This window comes from Genypterus blacodes, unplaced genomic scaffold (genome assembly GCF_046128005.1).
Source record: "Genypterus blacodes isolate CSIRO-AG114 ecotype Tasmania unplaced genomic scaffold, CSIRO-AGI_Gbla_v1 ptg000176l_1, whole genome shotgun sequence".
Lineage (NCBI taxonomy): Eukaryota > Metazoa > Chordata > Actinopteri > Ophidiiformes > Ophidiidae > Genypterus > Genypterus blacodes.
The window spans coordinates 210,001-229,681 of record NW_027466977.1 but is presented as its reverse complement, the minus strand read 5'-3'; positions in this window follow the sequence as shown (position 1 = coordinate 229,681).

Sequence of the window (19,681 nt, the reverse complement as noted above, 5' to 3'; positions counted from 1 at the left end):
GTTTGGGTCTGAAGGTAAGGAGTTTATAAAGTTAGTTCTCCCACCCTCACCCCCACCGTCCAAACCCCCCCAAACAACAAAAGGCCAAAGTGGAGAAGAAGCATTGTAGAGAATTTCGTCCAATGGTGTGGACGCCAACGTAGACGTTCAACAGATTGACTGGAACAAACTAAAGCGATGGCTCCATGGCGGTGAATAGATACAGTCACGGTCCGTTGAGGAAAGTTTCCATAATGAGACATGATATCATGGCGTAATGACAGTTTAGATGATATAAAGCAGCATTAAGGCTCAATGCTAGACGGGCGGGTAATGACAGACATTACTCTGCTCACAGACGCACCCTGACATTACAACTAATCCCTAAATGAAAATGTTATTTCATGATCTTCCCCTTCCAGGGCTCAGGGCGCACCGTGGCGGCTGCACTACATCATCCCTCAAGAAATGAATAAACAATCTGCTCTTTTATCTGGGTTTATCTCCGCTGGCTGTCTGCTGTAAGTCAAGCAGGTAGCTCACAATGGTTGTTTTGTCAGGCATAATCAAGACAGCTGTATTTAGAAGGGAGATGACGGTGTCTCGGGTTTCCTTCGGTGGGGAAACGGTCGCTGATCCTAAACATGAGCTCACTGACATGTGTCATCGCCAGACTGGAGAAATGATTCAGGAGTTGCCTGCACAACGCCGGCTTGTTTAATGGTTTTATGATAGCAGAAGCGAGCTGATAGACAGTCTGGCTTCAGAGTGGCAGATTAACCCTCGCAAAGGGAAATCAGTGCTGCGTGGGGGCGCTAGAGAGCTAACAGGTGTCACGGCTCAGCTGAGTGAATACAGAGGGATGAACAGGAAGTTGAAAATTTATCATCTGAGCTGAGTTTACCCTGACATTAAGAAGCTGTAAAGCTTTCACAGCAGCTCTGATTGTAACTGACTGCCTGCTTGTTGTTTTGAGCTGCGTTTAGTTTAGCGCTGAGAGAAACCTGCACCCTGTAGATTTAACCCCTCGCACACGTTTAGCACAGCAGATTCAGCTCATGAAGCAGCTGTAAAGTGATACATGAAGCCCAGAAGGTGAAGGAGACTTGTCTGTCCTCCTCTCTGTGCCATAGATCATCTCCTTTGGTCCTGGACACATTTTTCGTACGTGTGCGAGAGATTTAAGGGATTTAACCGTGTGCGAGCAGAAGTGGAAATAAGTGGTGGTCTGTTTCCACATGCAGCTGCTCTGAGTGTCTGCAATGCCTTGGTGGATCCCGCTTAGGGGAACACGCAGCCACGTCCCTATGGATTAGCCCGGCTCCCCGCGGCCTCACACAGGATGGCGGGGAGCACGGCGAGCACCATGAGGTATGTGGAGAGAACGTGTGCACATCTGCGCCGCGTCCTCCGCTGTCCTTATCCGTGACCTTTTGGAAGTATAATCAAGGCTGGAGTCTGGATTTGTATTCAGTGTCCCCTCAGGTCAGAGCCACGGTGCAGGTGTGTGCTCAAATCCCCAGCGTTTCATTCACGTCTCCCCCTTCCGCTCCGCCGGCTCCGTTTCCTCATCAGATCCTTGTGGAGGAGCTTTACTCGGCGAGTCCCGCCTGCCGGTCCCTGCAAACCTTCGCTGTTGGCTTGCAGACGCCTCAGGATGTTGCGTCAAATGGACAGCTGTCACAACATTCATCAGCAGGTCAGGGAGAGGCGTCGTTCCACCGCACTGATCTGATTTCAGCCTTTTTATAAGCGTGAAGGTCGATGATTTATGACTGTATATCATTCAGCCTCCGCACAGTGTCTGAGCCGGCTGCCTGTAGGTACGTCTGTGTGTGTGTGTGTGTGTGTGTGTGTGTGTCTATTGAAACCTCTGGAGTCTGAGGTCATTTTGTTCATTTCAATTTTTCACTGAATTTTGTCTTTCAATTATTTCCTGTATAGTGAATATTTGGCTCCTTGAAAAATAAAAACAAATCTATGGGAGACAAAACTCTAGAAATAATTATTTTAAAAATGAATTGATGATGACTTTGGCGACATAGGATGTGATTATTAATTTGTTCTGGGAAAAATTTAAAAATTCAGAAATGTAGAAAATTTGACCAACTTAGGGGGAAAAAAATCAAAAGAATTTTTTTTTTTTTAATTTAAATTTAGATTTAAATTTAAATTTGTATCTTGTCTCCATTGATTGATTGAATCCCCTTCTTCTTATTTGCTGTCTGCAGGTTGCAGGCGTTCCTCTCTGGAACTATTTGTCGTGCCATCATAGAGAAAATGAAAGGAAAGAACAAACAGCAGGATTTCTCCAGTGTGTTGATGTCAAACATCCGTTATCACTGAATCCACACTGTGACTCTGAACTCAAACAGCAACACGACTTCACTGCTGATGAACAAACAAACACGCCTCAGATTTCCATTTCACCTGAAGCTTCTTTAGACGTTGAAAAGTCAAAGGATGAAGGATGAAAGTAGGAAACGATGACTTTCAAAACAGCTCGCCTTGGTTTTGAACTCCCAACATCTGACGGGCATCTCGGCTCGCTGAACCACACGCAGCACTCAAATATCACTTAACAGCCCTCACAAGCCATTCATGTGCACATGGAACTAACAACCATCGATTAGTGGATTCAGGTGCACTAATTCAGGCGTACAACAATGAGGGTACTTGAGGAATAATAGCCGCTGATCTTCAAAGTGCCTCGCCAGTTTTGATTCCTTAGTCTGTACTTGGCCTATGTCACAACACAGGGAGGCATTCTGGGTAAAGTGAAGCCTCACAGCTGGATCAGACGACCTGTAGAATCAACACAAAATCCATAAGAAGAGGATGAAAGAGTATTTTAATTCCTTCTATTGAGCGTTAGACAAGGGACTGGAGTGTGTGTGTGTGTGTGTGTGTGATGTGGGCGATGAGGGCAGATTAGGATGCGGCCCCCCTACCTGTGGCGTTCCTCAAGCGCCCACATGATCTTACCCACCTTGTCCACACACACACACACACACACACATCAGAGCTCAGCGTCTGGATCTGGAGCTGGACCCGGACTGGGAGCTGCAATGATACGGTACGACTGACCTTTGTAGCCTCATCAGACCTTTGTGAGAACCAGATGGCGGTTTTAATCGTTTTCCGCTGCAAATTGAATACGATAAGAGGTTTATTCTGGAGAAAGTGTTTGAAAGCGACACGTTTCCCTCCAACAGTTAAGGTAGATGTTTTTGATTAATGCCTGGTTCTCTCTCCTCGTTCTCTCGTTCCCCCTCGCACTTCCTCTGCCTCTTCCAGCTGTCCTCTCATTTACACTCCCTTTGGAGCGTTACAGAGCAGGATTCCATATGCCTGTCATATCTGTCAAGTTAGATTTCGGAAGGGACGTGAAAAAAAGAGGCAGGAACGGCAACGCCAACACGCCTAATTTGGGCTCTGCGGCACGACAGATGTCTTTTTAGCGGCGGAGGAACCAGTCAGAGAACACGGCTGGATGTGGGGCCGTATTGTTCGGCCTGGCATGCCACGGTTGGCTCCGACCCTTTCAGAGCTCTTTGAAAAGCTCTGATGTTTTTCAAGCCATCACTGGTTCAACAGGCTGTTGAATTTTTTTCAACTCCTGCCTTTCATTTCAAGGCAGCGAAACCTCAGCAAACACGACGCTGAGCGCTCCGGCTTGATTAATGGCCCTCTCTCATTGATATAAGCCTCACATGTGGTTTGGCTATTGTATCACATGTGGTTAACCAATAAGGAACAGATCGAGGTTAGATGCGAAAGGGACATGTATATAGCAGCCTTTAGTTCCTGTTCAAATTCAACTCACTTCATTGTCATCCATTAGTAAAATGACTCCAAAAGACACTTACGTTTTCCGACCTGTTGTTATTCCACCGCCAAGCTTTGTTAATACAGGGCTTGGATTTCGCTTCCCGCTCAGATCCTGTCAGCAGAAGCTCGGCATGTTTTCACCTGCGTGTAGACGGTGTGAGGACATGAAGCAGTTCAGGCGTACGTCACGTTTGTAGCCCAATTAGTTTGTCAGCAGGAGATTCCTGATCGGCACATTGACTCCTACAAATTTCGTTTAACGACCACAAGATTTTGTACTTGTGTAGGATTTCCCACTTAACTCTTAATTGGGGTCACAAGTGTCAAAACGTTCAGCTTATTATTACACGTTATTGGACTGCAACACATTTGGTGAAGCCTTCCATATGCATCAGGTGTGACTCACATGTGTGTAGAAGGTTCAGATGTTTTACAGACTCGCACCAGATTCCCCACAGGTGTTTGTCCTCAGTCAACCCGGCAGTGATTTTCAATGAATCTCCTCCTGAGGACTCGGAACACATATTTAAATTCCCTTCCTGCCCACATCAGAACAGCTAGAGATCTGGAATCACCAATGTTTGGGAATTCTTGGAATTGAAGTTTGCAACAAGTCATCCAGGTTTTCAACGACGCCTCTGAAACAATGTTCTGTAGACGCAGAGGACCAAACCCGGAGAACAGAGGTCCGAGGCTGCTCCGCTGCCTCAGGGCCTGGAGAGATTGCAGTCATTGAGGGAAAAATGAATTCCAAACTGTGTCAAGGAACTTTCCAAGGGAATGTCAGGCAAGGATTCCATCACCTGAGGGTTAATAGCAGCCTGATGATGTAAGCAGATAATGGCCCAAAACACACAAAATACATCAACAACATCAAGTCACAGTCCTGACCTTTGGCCTACACACACACACACACTGTGACATGGTTCATGTGTGTGTGGATGAGCTAAGGCAGCTTTGCAGGGAGGAATGAGAGGAACATCACAGGAAACATTTGGTGGATGTTATTGAGCTACATGAGCTTCTACCAGGTATGAAACACAGGATTCAATCTGGACTGAGCCCGATTAAGCAAATGGCTTCAATAAAGACATGAAAAGAACAATTGTTTGTGTGTGGTTAGCTCAAGCAGAACGTGTTTGTGTAGATTTATGACTTGGATGACAATCACACAAAATTTGATGAGTAATTAATGCAGAAATTCCGGATAAATCCAAACATTCTCATAATAATTGTTGCAGCTGTAGTTGTGTGTGTGTGTGTGTGTGTGTGTACTCCCTTCAGCTGTCACACACGTCGACATGCTTGTTTGTCTTCACTAGTTGTTACCTGTGTTTACAAAGCTGAGGAATCTGAATAATGTGAGCAGCTTTGTCTCAGTCTGTCACATCTGATGACTAAAGGCTTGCACTTAACTGACATCTTGACCTTAAAGAAGAAACTTTTATATCACTTAGGCATTGCATTGACATGCAGCGACCTACATTTGGGGAATTCTGTCAATGTTTCCCATTTTTCCCAGTTGGACAGGGGGACTTAATTTAAGACACACTTCAATCTGGTGATTTAACCACATGGAGTCATTTGTAATAAATCAGTCTGCAGTTCTCTGCTTCAGAACGCGGCGTTCTTAGAGAGGAGACATTACTGTGCATCTGGGACTCCCAGTAGGGTCCTCGTGTCCCAGCAAATGAGGGTGGGGTGTGTTTACTGTGTGTGTGTGTGTGAGAGACAGACAGACAGATGCAGAGTCGAGGGGCTGATGTTTGAGGAAAAGTTCCACAATTCCAATAACTCACGTTAGATCAGGACGTTCCATTCAAACTGATTAATCCTTGGAGTTGTTTTGGATTTTTATTTTTTTTATACATCCGAACTTTACCGCCAATTCCCTCGCGACCCAGACAGACCTCTTGAACCTGTTAGAGCAAAGACTTTATAGCAATTTCACGGATTCCTACTGGTCTCAATGATGCAACAACGCACCAAACGCCAGCTCGGGTCGGTTACTGTTTAAAAGACAGCGAAGAAGAATGAGAGGAATGTCTGCGCGCCACATGGGCCGTTCCTTCTATCTGTTCCTGACGCTTCCCTGTAATCAGCGCTCAACTGGAAATGATTGTGAATAGCTGTCTGCCTGATGGATGCTGCTGCTCTCATTTATTCATGTGGGTCACATACAGTTGAGAATGTTTTCCATTTCTGAAGGTGAAGAGGTCAGATAACAATGAGAGGACACCAAACTTCTACCACTGCAATACTAGGATAGCACAGTGTATGAATGAATGAATGAACTTAGACTGGAGACCTTTGAAAGACTCCAAACATTGTGATCTATTCTGGGCCGGTGCAGTTTGTGTCTGAACTTTAACTTTGGCATCATACCTGCAGAGGTTTCCAGTAGTAACAGATTGATTTATTGTTATTATAGGTATTGCTGTGTATGATAACAAAGATAATGAATGATTTGCTCCAACACGGAAATCCCTCTCTGGGTGTGAATTGTTGTTGTTAAGGGAACTTTCTTGTCATATCTGTTAAGACTCCAAAGATTGATTGATTATCTGTCAAACTGTCAGATTCAGCGCCAGGTGCTCGAGTCTGACGGCTGGCAGAACAAGAATGGGTGGGTAGCATGTTGGCTACGCATGCGTGCGTGTGTGCGTGTGCGTGTGAGCGTGCACACACATGCTCACACGGTTTGAACCTGATGCATTACTGACAGGAGCAGGCCCTGGTGCAGCAGTGAGCCATTGTTTGCCTTGGCAGAGATTAAAGGCCCCCAGGGGCCCGTGCCACAAAGGGAGCTCTGTTACCCACTAGAGTGCTTTATTGTCCCCAAAATTACCCCCGTGAAGAGGGGAAAAAACAGCATGGCAAATATCTAGCATGCATAATGTCAATGAGTAAAATGACAGCTGCTTAGCTCAGACATTCGCTGGAGGCTGATTGTGCTCCGGGCTTCACCAGCGCCTCGCAGGGAGATGCTTCAACTCGGCGACGTGTCACAAACTATTTCCACAGTGTACATACATACAATTTGTAAACTCATAAATCAACCGAGCGCGGTTAAGTGCGACCGGAATCCGACATTTCGTACATTTAAATCAGCGCTTGTGTAAATGTATCTGGCGTATGTTGTGTGTGTGTGTGTGTGTGTGTGTGTGTTGTTTCCACTTTGATTCTTGCGCTCAGAGCCTCACACTTTTTACTGTCAGACTAAAGGAACGCCGCTCTTTCATGTGGTTCTCTCCAGCCTCTTAAAAGCTTGTTCTTTTTTGCCATCTGACATCTAAAAACACAAGTAGAACTTTACATCCCCAGATTCCACTAAGGCGGCTAAGAACCTCTCAAAAGACGAATGGGGTCATGTCTACAAAGAGCAATAATCTTCTTTTCTCCCCGGCCTACAAACGCGCCTGTCAATTGGCTTCATTGTCAACATCCTAGGGGACTGGTTTTTAAAAGTGTCAAGATCAAAAGGCTTGACTGACAATGCACGCTTTTTATTATTGCAGTGGCAACCCATAAGCTTTTAATGTTGGAGAGCAATTACAGTAATTAAGGACAAGCTGTACAAGCCTTGGATCTTGACGGAGGCTTTGAGGAGTTAACCGCAAATCAAAAAAAAACAAGCCCATAGTGGGAGATAAAGAAGGTCATATGTAAATATGAAGCCTTTGTACTGGTGAGAAGTGCGGAGAGCTCGCCTGCGGTGTCTCTTATCCTTTCAAGCAGCGTGGGATTGATCAAAATTAGAGAGTCGCTGCCTTTGGAGTGAAAGGAAAGGAGTGAGAAAGAGGGGAAAGAACCATAATGGGAGCGATCCTGACGGAGCGACAGTGAAGCATTAAGAGTATAATTATTCATCTAAATTGGACTTTGTCGTGTGAGACAGGAGACAGAAACTCCACTCGCTGCAGCCGGAGCAGCGCCTTTGCACATGAATGTAAATAAACTCTTGAGGGGAGAGTCAGAAGAAGAAGATGATCTGAAGAAAAACCCTAGTGCTGCATCTCTTCATCTGTGTTTACCCGTCCCACCCTGCTCATATCAGCTGTTTCCATAACAACATCTGGCACTTATCTTGATAAGTTGTTGACCTTCAAATGGCATCGCAGAGCCCCGGGGAGAAGCGCCGCCACTGGCATCTGCAGAGCCACTCGCTGCCCGGGAAGCAGAATGCAGAAACGCGTGTGAAGTGTTCTGAAAGTGTTTACAAACTTTTTACATCTTGTTCAGTTTGATTTAATCCCAGTTTCGATGAATCCTGATCTCTTAAGGCCACCGCACAAGCTTTCATTGGGACGTAATTTAACTTAATGCTGCTTTAAAGGGGAGAGATTACCACGTCCTGTTTTTCTGTTTTCAAACTGTTGCAGTGCAGCATTGTAGTGCACCCTGAGTTAAAACGTGGGAGGTGAGATATTGGTCAAAAGAGGGGCAGCAAAAATCCAGAAACCAACTAGCTGAGGTCAGAACTGCTGTCGGTCTGTCTGAAACATGTCTTACCCTGATGGTGCCAGACCAGGCAGCTCAAACAGCCAATGAAATCCATCCTAGCATTCTGACACTCAAAGAAAACAAACATGGTGAAGGTGGCAAGTGGGAGATTCGTGCGTGATTCCGGAACAAGGTGGTCAGGAAGTGTGACGCGTTCCCTTTAATGTGACAAAAGTTACACACTGCAGCTTCAGACAGGGTTGGTTGCTTTCAGTGATGAGGTCGCAGCCCCATCCTCCTCCGCGTCGCTCCGCCGTGTCGGGGAGTCGGCGGTTTGAGTGGCCAGTCAGCGGGTTGAGAGGCTGGTGGGCCGTGGTGACTCGGCCCTCTCCGCATTGTTCCTAAAAGCTTGGTATTCCTCTCATAGCGGAGCCGGAGCTGTAGAGGATGTGCTTTTAAAGATCCCAGACCCCCCCCCCCCCCAACACCAGGCCTCCTCCCAACACACGCACACGCACACACACACACACAAACACACACACACACACAGAGAAAAGAATAAAGATCTTCCTAGAAGTAAACATCTTGTCATAGGTCATCGTTCATGCCGTGTTAGTTTTAATCCTCCTTTCACTCCTCCGTCCTCCCCCGTCTATGAAGCATATCTCTCCCCCCCTCCCCTCCCCTCCCCTCCCTTTCTGGTCTCTCTTTTCGTCCCTTTTCTGCGTGTCCCGCTCAGCTGGCCAGCACCTTTTTCACTCTGCGCTGAGGGAATTGTCCCCTGCATGTCAAGTGTAGCCATTAGAAGGGAAAGGGTTTAGATGAGAGGTGCTTTTCAGGTCCCCGTCCCCATCACCTTTGAATGGAGACAATAGGGCTGTTCTTTATGTCCAGATGACGACACCGACACACACACACACACACACACTCTCAGGGAACTTTCCAGTGTCTTTCGGGGCAGCACAGGACCGCATGAATAAACACATCAGGAAATGGCGGCAGGTTGAGTGATTGAGCTGGAAAGCTTTAACACGCGGCGTGTTCGCTGCAGCAGAGCGAGACGACACTCAGCCCCAGTACATTCCAAGTCCGGCTCTCTTTGAGTTTAGGTCAGAAGCACCAGGGCTGAAGGGAGGGGAAGGCCAAGGCAGAGGGGCGTCAATCAGATGGCGATGTAGGTAATCATGAAGGGAGGAACGTTCCAGAGAGAAGTGGAGAGAAGCTGTAACTGTCCCAAGGGTTAATGAGAAACTGTGTGGAGTCGCTGCTCTCTCATCCAGGTCTGCGTCTGTTCAGAGTCGAGTCATATTAACTTCTGCATATGATTGTAATTATCTTACAGCATCAGAGACTTCTGACTTATCTGGAATCCACTTAAAAAAAAACATCAAACCTTCTCTTCCCACTTCCCAACACACACACAAACACACACACACATATTATTTCCTGTGTTATACCTCTAAATCAGGCCTCTCTGATCTTTGCGTCAGCCCGGTTCCTGTGCAGAACCAGCTTTGTTTGAGTCCGGTCCAGCAGGGGCTCCGTCTCTTTGCGGTTCCGTGTTTTGTTTGTTTGGCCTGGCCCCGTCTCTTAGCCGGGGCTGGTGTGTGTCAACGGGAGCTGCCCCAGCTGTTGTGTCACACGACATGTCTGCATCCCGTGTCTGCGCCGACTCCCGCCGCCCGCCGCCCAGCTTCCTCCAATCAAACGAGCGAAGCTGCAGAGGAGAGGAGACACTTTTAATTATTCCGCCCCCCCCCCCCTGTGGCAGCCGGAGGTTTCGCTCTGGGGTTTGCGGGTCCCTGCCTCTTGAGCGTCTTCCAGGTGATTCACGCCGCCTGCTTGAAGTCTTTCTCAGCTGCATAATAACCACAAGAATCACATCAGAGAGCCTGAAAAGTTTCACTTCAAAGACACAAATCTGACGTAAATTATTCCGCTGCAAACGAACTGCAGTCTGGTAAGAATCATTCCCACTTACATTGATGAAGATCAGTTCAACACATAAACTAAACTTGTTTGAGCGTTTTGTCAAAAACTGAAGGATGGGTTTGGCCCAGGGATCTCTCCCACATTGAGCTGCCTTTGTTCCCTGGGATTTGTTTGGAACGCAGACATGCAAGCGAAGTCCAAATCTGCTCGACGTATGCTTTCCACAGATGAGGAAAACAATGCCTGTACGGACGCCGACCTGCCCAGGCTTTAGAAATTAACCCGACACGGTTGTAGGACGTAGAAAAGACGCCTGCGGCAAACTCCTGGTGACAAACGAGATTTCTTGGCGCTCTGCAATCTTACATGAGATCCAACGTGACGTGTTAGTGTGTAAAGTGTGTTAGTGTGTAAAGACACGAGGATCACGGCCCACAAATCATATTGGGCAATCTTAAGCTCAGGGGTTCTCTTGACGTCAGCGTTCACCACATTCTCCTTTAGAGCGCCGGGTGTCAGGACATGTTACCCTCCTCTGTTAACTTTTTTTTTTTTACGAGATTTTGCGTGATTTTGTGCGGCGCGGACCCCCGACCACCTTATCTAAAAGGTCTGTTAAGCGCCGGTCTTTAGAGAGTGACTTACAGGAAGTTTTAAAAACAGGCATTAAAACAAGCTGCAGCGGGATCAGAGAGTGGACTGGGGGGTGTGTGTGTGTGTGTGTGTGTGTGTCGGGGGGGGGGGCATTGTAAGGCTTACCCAGGCATTCCCATTCCCACCACCACGGGTTTGCATAAGCCCCTTAATGATAATGCGCCATCCAGTCTGGCCCCCATGCCTCTGCCTCCTTGACTGACAGAGTCACTCATACCAGCGGATTATGGGACCGCACGGGGGCCCTTCACCTCCGAGCGGCAGATGTGGCCGTTAATGTGCCCGCCACGGACGTGCCGCGGCGTGTAGGGGCTAGCTCCACCGCCGCGCCGCTGTCCTCCGCTTCTTTGTCCCCCTCCTTCACGCCTCTCCCTCCCTACATCCACTCCACCTCCCCTCCCTCCCTCCCCTCCTCCCTCCCCGGGGGTTGCCACATCTGTGTGGAGCAGTGGAACGGATCAGGTGGGAGGCCCCCCTTCCCTGCCCCTGCCCCTCCCTCTCCCTCCCCGTCCCCTGTAGCAACAGGAATGTCGAGATAATCTTCAGGTGGCTCGTGCAAACACCAGCCCGTTCCCAGAGCTGACTTGCTGACCTCTCTTGCTAATACGTGTCGTGCTACGAAAACACCGCTTTCGAGCAAACGTAATGCTACCCTTCGCAAAACCCCCCCCGGGCGAGTTAGTTAGCGCGTCCCACCGACGAGAGGCGCGAGCCCTGCTGCTTACATGCATACCAACCGCATAAACACAGAGTTAGGCTTTGTCCCTGTTCTCCTAATTAACCCTTGGCCTTGTTAGGGGAGTGGCCCCCTGAAACAGCGAGCTAAAAACAGCCACGGTGTAAAGTGTAGCGGCACATTAACTGCGTGTAAAGACAGATGAAGGTGCGGAGGGCCGGCGTCTTCTTCTTCTGGAGCTGCAATCGGGTCGTAGGCGGGGAGGCAATGAAACGCAGCAGTAAAGCTGAGAGCGACTTTATATGTGAAGACACGTGGACGCTGCTGCAGACTTTAGGTTCAGCCTCAAACTTCATCCTGTAGAGTCCTCGCTGATGTCAGATGTCTCTCTTTGGCTTCATCGTTATCCGCCTCATCTTCGTTAGTTGCCTCTGTGTTGCTGTATAAACTCTCCTCTCAGAACATGAAGGTGTGGGCATTCATTTCACTACAAGTGGGATTTAGCTTGAGCGTTTGGATTTGCCAACCTTTGAGTTGATCGGTGGCACTGCTCACCTTTGGCTCCCCTCAGGTTGATCGTAGCTTTATGTGCTACTAAGATCAGAAGTGAACGTAAAGCAGCTTTCAGTCCGTGTTTCTGGAGGAGTGGAGAATGGACTGAAGGATTTATTGTGGTTTCAAACACGTTAATTTATTGGGTTTGTGTTTTGACAGTAATGTCTGTCTCTGTTGCTTCTTTATTGGCTCACAGAATCCTCCTCAAGTGAGCGTTGAAACATTTGTACGACCTTTGATTTGTTTTTCCATCGTGTTTTTCAGTTCGTAACTTCAAATGGAGCCAAACGAGGATCCGTGGAGTCGCAGTGTTGTGGCTTCTGTCCTCGTCCTCTGTGGACGTTCTGGTCCTCCGACCATAAAGTCCTCATGAGTAATTTATCTCCCTTTCATCGTTCGTCTCCAATAAATCAAAGAGTGGAATGTTTCCTAGTCTGTAACAGCGAGGGAGGAGCTGGAGATGACCAAACAAGACCGGTCGCCTGAGGCTTCATCTCATCGTTGGGAAATGGTATCCAGTGAAATCACATCACATCACGTGCACGACAGAGTTACAGCAGAGGAAATCCATCAGAGAGGCGACGGCCGGCGCGTCCTGCAGGTGTGATTAAACCACAGCTGTCTGGGTTATGAACACACACAGCCGACGCCAAACGGGACACACCTGCGTCTTGTGTCAGTCGTGTGTCAGTCCTGCGTCTGTTTCCGGGCGCAACCTTATACGGGCGGCTCGGCTCGCGGCCCCTGCGGTGATGAGAGTTAAGCCTCATGGCGGACGCCCCGGCTTGTGCGAGTTGTGAAATGAGTGTGCGTGTGTGTGTGTGTGAGTAGTCATCCCTGCGCTTATTCCACCCCTCCTTTTCCCCTCTGGTGGGTTTTTGCTTAAGTCCATCTGAAAGTAGTTTCCACATTGCAGCTTCATCTGTATTAGTATGTGTGTGTGTGTCTGTGTGTGTGTGTGTGTGTGTGTGTACAGCTAGACTAATGTCTCAGGCCTTCCTTCAGACAGCTGGTCCCAGGGATGAGGTGGAGCACCTGTACACTGACTCACTCACACACACACACACACTCTCTCGTCTGTCTGACCTTGTGATCTCAACCGACTTAGTTCTTGGAATCGACGGAAACACAGAAGTCAGATTGTTTTTGGGGTCTTTGTGTGAGAACAACACATATCTCATCAGTCAACAGACCTTCTGATGTGATGTAAACACAGAACCAAAGCCGGCAGAGCTCCAGACTTTTAGCACCCCATCACCACGACGACTTTATTCCCTTTTTTGGTATAAGCTCATTCTTCTAACCTGCTCCAATCACATTGACCCCAGTCATTTCCCTCTTTTCCCACAATTCCTCTGAAAACCCCCAGAGAATGGGTGTGAACTGGCCTTCAGCTGCTGGTAGACAGAGCAACAGCAGTAGCAGCGTGAGAAGTTTCCCAGTCAGGAATAAGTGGCATTTCCTCTGCGCTGGAAAAGAATGATCCGGCATAAGAGCAGACTCCTCCGGGCAGCAAACCGCTTCTGATTATACAATCTCACGGTATAAATATGTTTTAAGGACAGCGGTTCTCTGACTGAAAGGGAAGTCCGGTCCAGGCCAGGCAGGGAGGAGTGGAATGCTGAAAGGCAAACCTGGGCCCAGAGACCCGGCTCAGTCCGCACAGGTCCAGCGTTGTGGTCAGAGGGTGTTAACTTACTGCCACTGTTAAATATGTTGATGATACCCGTGTTACCATGTATGGATTTTCAGTTAAATCCCCGTGGCTTTGCTACCGCTTGGTTAGACTCAAACACAACCCTTCCCTGTTATTGCGAGGGGCTCGTCCGTGGAGCCGGGCCGGGATAGAGCTACAGTTACCGCTGATCCCTGCTGGTGTTGGGAAAGCATGCGAGGCATCTGCGTCCGTCCCTGCGAGAGCCCGATTACTCACCGTCCATAATCCTGCTGGTCACTGTGAGAAACGTCCAGATGAAACACGCCCGGAGGACAGAGCGGAGGAGAGGGGAGGGGACAGGAAAGGACACAAGGGGACAGTGGAGGAGGTGAAACATAGATGGAATATGGTTCAGAAAGTTTCTATACACTGCGATTGAGGCAATAAAACAGTTCCCAACCATCCTGAGTACACAGAAATGTGTCTGAGAGGTTGAAGTGTAGTTGTTCATTATTTTACGATGATGCATACTACAAGTTGAGTCACCTCATGAGTGTTGGTAATGTCGTCTCCTGCAGTGATAATCTCAGTAAATGCTACATGTTGTCTAATGTGTGGCGTTGTCTGGTTCTTTTACGTCTTTGCGGCGTGCGGGCGTAGCGTCTCTCGACTGCACTTCCAGTCCAAACACGTGAACCGCTCCGCTCGTGTTTGCTTGACGGGCGGAGTCTCCTCATACTGTAATTTCCCAACACATATTTGGAGACGGGTGGAATCCTCTTAATTCTGTTTAAATGCGTACAACGTTTGTCATCGTTACCGTAGTGACTGACGGAGCGGTTCTTCACCCACTAAGAAGCCAGACAGAGACAGAGACAGAGACAGACAGGACGTTTCACCATGACTTTATAATTTAAAGACATTCTTGAGACGATGACCCCGCCCGCCTCCGCTGCGCCGACCTCACACACTCCAGACGAGGACTGAATGACCGAAGTTGCTGTTTAAATAGAATGATGACTCAGTGTAAGTGGTCCACTTACCCCTGCAGGTCCAATCTAATCAGGTTAGGGCAGCGAGGAGCGGGGGCCGCTCCGCCCTGACCTCAGCTGATACGCATGTGGCCCAGAGAAGGAAGCGGCTCAGATAAACCCAGGCGTTTCTCAGCGAGATGGGCATGAGGTAAGGCGGCAGGAATCTCTCACAGGGCATTACCTCAGTCTGCAAGCCTACGCACCGCCGCTGAGACGGACGTCTGAGAGAAAATCACACACGTGCACACGCACACGCACGCTGGAGGTGGTGCTATTTTAGGCAGCCGTCCCTGGTTCACGGCCATTATGGTTGTCTGTTGTGGCAGGGGAAAACACCATGTGACTCACTGTTTCACATTGTGAGGTGGGAAAGCATCACGGATAATTAAAGCCCATGCCCATTCATGTTCCAGCAGCAAACCTCTCAGTTTCTACGGTGATTCCACCCAATGTTTTCCTCCATTCCTGGATTCTTTAGGGGCGAGTGTGAGTCAGTGTTTGATGGCTTCGGCGTAAACTCTGTTATTCCCTCAAGCGGCAATAAGCTTTTCATCTTAAATTGTAACCTGTGCGGTTCCTGGCACGGCCACAGGGAATGTTCAGAATGCACCTGAAAACGTCAACAATAAAAGAATTTAGGAGACATGAAATCGCGCAGGACGAGCGAGCACAGCAGACGCCTTTGTTGTGTGCGCTCGACCTCACAACGGCGATACGGCCGGGCCGGGATCCCGTTCCCTCGCCTGTAATCTGAGATAAAGGAAAATAAGTGTAGAGAAAAGACTTCAGCGGGTGGATGGGCTCTGATGGCATCTCCACCTCAGATGGCATCTCCACCTAAGATGGCATCTCCACTGCATCATCACAGCCCCCGGGACAATCAGGGCCTGTGTGTGTGTGTGTGTGTGTGTGTGTGTGTGTGGCAGGCATACACACTCGCTCACCCGCCTACTCGCACTGAGCCAAGGCACCGCAAAATGAATCTGGATCCGGGCGATGCGCACCAGCACAAGAGACGGATCTACGTCTAAAGGGGAAATCCCCCCTCCACCCCCCCCCAACCTGCCCCCCTGCCCCCCTGCCCCCCCGCCCCACATACGGCCCTGCACCTCTGATACTTTTGACTCGGTGCCCTCTGTGTTCACAAAGGAGTAGAAATGAAGAAGAATGCTGATAAATCAAGCTCACCCCCCCTCCCTCTCTCCCTCCCTCTCTCTCCCTCTCTCTCTCTCACCCCATCTGATAGCATTTGAAAGCCAAACGTTCCTCCTTCGCCGTTCTTCCTTTCTTTCTTGTCCTTCTCCGTGTTTCTTCCTCACATCCTTCTGTGTGGTTGCCAGCTGGCGCCTGCTGTGTGTTTGGAGGCCATTGTGTTCTTTCACGCCGCGTCGGTGAAGCGTGTTAGCGTTGCGTATGTAGCCGCCGTGCCGACTCACCCAACCCGTGAAGACTGAAGCCATTTTAATTCCTCACATCCTGGCGATAAGAACGTCATGTATCAGAACTTCTAACCCCTGGTTGATAAGATTGTGTGCTGTGGTATGAACGGCTCATTATACGGTGGCGCCGGGCCAGAACCGACTCCAGAACCAGGAGGCTTTTCTCCAATGGAAGTGCAGATTCTCTTGATAGTTCAGGGGCTGAATGTTGCTGACTGATCGGACCAAGCTTCCATCAGGCTCTGTCAAACAAGTGCCGTGTTGTATATTTGTGTAGGTTACATGGAGAGATGGTGGCTTTAGGTCCTAAAGCCTTCTTGTTTGTATATTTCTTTTAGGTTCTGTTCTGACGGTTCTCTGGGAGCATCTGGTCGCTTGACTTTCTGTTTTCTTACTGAACGTCTGCCAGCGGCTCCTTCGCTTTATTTATCCCAAACCAGTCGGACTTCCCCATGAGGTCATGCAAACGCACGCACAGGCTCTCTCACACACACACACACACACAGCAGGGGGGTGTAAGCACCGTGACAACACAGCATTCTCTGCAACTGCCACTCAATGGTGTCACAGGGTGAGATGATGGCGGGGGGAAGTGGGGTGTTGAGGCCTGCGCGGTGACGTTGATCCTGGTTGTGGCTCTGGACTCGGCTCCCTCCTCCTCCTCAGCTGTCATGGTCGCCATCACCTCACTCCGGCTCTCTAATCATCTCAACAACCCTACGCTGCTCCTGATTGTCTTCCCCTCTCAACAAAGCTCCCTCTCTTCTTTTGATGATGAACTCATCCCGAGTCTTCTTCGCTTTGACTCCGGCCAATGCTACCCCCAAGCCCCCCAACCCTCCTCCTCCTCCTTCTCCTCCTCCTCCTCCTCCTCCTCCTCCTCCTCTTCCTGCATAGTTTGGCGTTGTGTTTTTGGTACGCTCATGAAAAGGCCCACAAAGACGGGACAATGGGGCACCTGCCGGAATAATGAGCCCTCAGAGAGAGAGAGAGAGAGAGAGAGAGAGAGAGGGAGAGAGAGAGAGAGAGAGAGAGAGAATGCAGCTGGGGCCGAGAGTCACACAGGAACGCCGATGATGGCCCCGCTTTAAAGTGGTCAGGGATGATCCACAGCCACACCTTATATCCCCCTGGCTGGAATTCCCCCTCTGCCACACACACACACACACACACACACACACACACAGCACTCATACCTGAACACACACACACACACACACACACTTGTAAAGTGGCTCGTGCACAGGGTCTTGGTTGAGCGTGTTCATGCTGGAGCTGTAATTGTCCCTCTGAGGGGGCGGAGCCTTAACGGGCTCATTCACACTGGAGCTCTCAGCGAGCTGACGATCACATGCACCACGTCACTTGAATGCAGACTGAAAGTATGTTCCTGGGAAACAAAAGGCAGACTGTTTACATTCTGCTCTGGGCCTTTGACTCGGAGCGTCGCAGGGCGTTTAGTCACCGGGATTCTTTTCCTTTTAAAGGTCGCAAAAATTCCCTCATAGCTCCGACACACCGTCACCCGGCTAAATATAACTGCTCCACCGGTCCAGGGGGGTTTGGACAAGATACCCAGAGTCATTGATAATGTGCTGAACAATGGAGCTCTTCATTGGATTCCCTGCTGTGGAACAAAAAACACTGGAGGGGAAAACTTGTTGATTTTCTCAACAAAACTCACAAACTGAGTGCGTTTCCTTTTCACAAATATTATTAGTACAGAAAAATGCAAGATTAGGACTCAAAAAGTGGACCAGGGTGCAACCAGAAGAGTGTGTGTGTGTGTGTGTGTGTGTGTGTGTGTGTGTGTGTGTGTGTGTGTGTGTGTGTGTGTGTGTGTGTCTCTGTGTGTGTGTGTCTCTGTGTGTGTGTGTCTGTGTGTGTGTGTGTGTGTGTGTCTCTGTGTGTGTGTGTCTCTGTGTGTGTGTGTGTGTGTGTGTGTGTGTGTGTGTGTGTGTGTGTGTGTGTGTGTGTGTGTGTCATTGTTAGCATTAGACTGAAGGAATCTGTCTCTGTAAACAGGATTGATTGGGGCAATGAGGTGTTGAGTTCCTCCTCTCTAGCTTATGGACTTCCACTCAAAGAAACAAACGAGACAGAGAACTTCACCTTCTGCCGTAGTTCAGACCAAAGAAAACAAACCGTATAGGCGAGATCGCTCCCTGCTCCTCTGCCCGGCGCTCACAGCAGCCACGGCCCCCAGCGGAGCGTCTGGGCTCCCGGGCGAGCGGAGGGGATCCTCGGGCGGCGCTGCTGGCCACACAAACGAGGGCTTTGTGGCCCCTGGGTGTGCCGTCAGTGCTGCGGGAGTCAGGAGGTCAGGTAGGTGGAAGGTGGGGTGAGGAGGTGAGGAGGTTTAGGAGCTAGGGGAGCGGGCGGGGGAGAGGAGGGGGAGAGTTTGGTGACAAGGCTTCAGTTGTTTTGCCAAGCAGCGAGGAACAACCCTGACACTATGACATTGTGAACACACACATAATGCTCACACGCCCTGAGTGCCAAACACACCTTGACCCCCTCCGTCCCCTCGTCTCCTCCGTCCCCTCCGTCCCCCTCCGTCCCCTCCGCCCCTGCAGCCTTTAGGGGAAAGAAAAGTCACAAAGAAAACAGAATTCCTGATCTGTGAAGAACATTTAGAGGCGCCGCTAATGCTATTTACTTAATGCTCGGCCATTTGTAAAAGCAAACATCAACGTTCAGTCGACTTACATCTGTTGGGCAATTCCACTTGTAATGTTGTAACGTTTTTTGAAATTATAAAGACTTTAATCTTGCAATATTTTGAGTTCATTTATGAATCTATAAGCACTCCTTTCTCATCTTTTTTCAAAATATTCTAACTTTGTTCTCTTGACGTTTTCCCTCAGTCGCTCAAACACTCCATCGTATTCTTCTCCTCACATTTGATCAAACTCTGTCCCTGTGCTAATCTGGACTCCCGGGGTCAAGAAGGCGTCTCCTCCTCTGCGTATTATCTCTGTAAACTGATTAGGGTGGTCGCTGTCTAACAGGTGGAGCAAGCAATCCAATTATGATGTTTGTGTTGCTGTTGTTGTTGTTTTCTTTCTTCTTCCCGGTCAAACGTGGCGACGGGAAGAAGCAAAGGAGGAGAAAGTGCGGCGGCGGAGGCGGCGCAGGCAGCCATTAAGAATGATTGGATTAATGAACTTTCTGCTCATTTGGGCTCACAAATATGCTTTCAAGTTGAAAAGCCTTTTTACTCCTGCGCTAATCCCCCTGTGAAGGAGTGCGAGCAGGGACCACAGTGCACGTTTGCTCTAAAGGTCAAAGTGTCGCGGCGGGTTGCAGGGTGAAGTAAACAGGGGCGGAGTAAGCCGCCTGTCTTAGGGCTCTGCGGCATAAAGTCCTTACAATTACAGCGCCTCTGTACGCCGTCCAAATCCTGCTGTGACTCGATTCCAATGCCTCCAATGGTGGGTTCAATAAAAAAGACACTTAGGGAGCGGGGGGAGGGGATTTA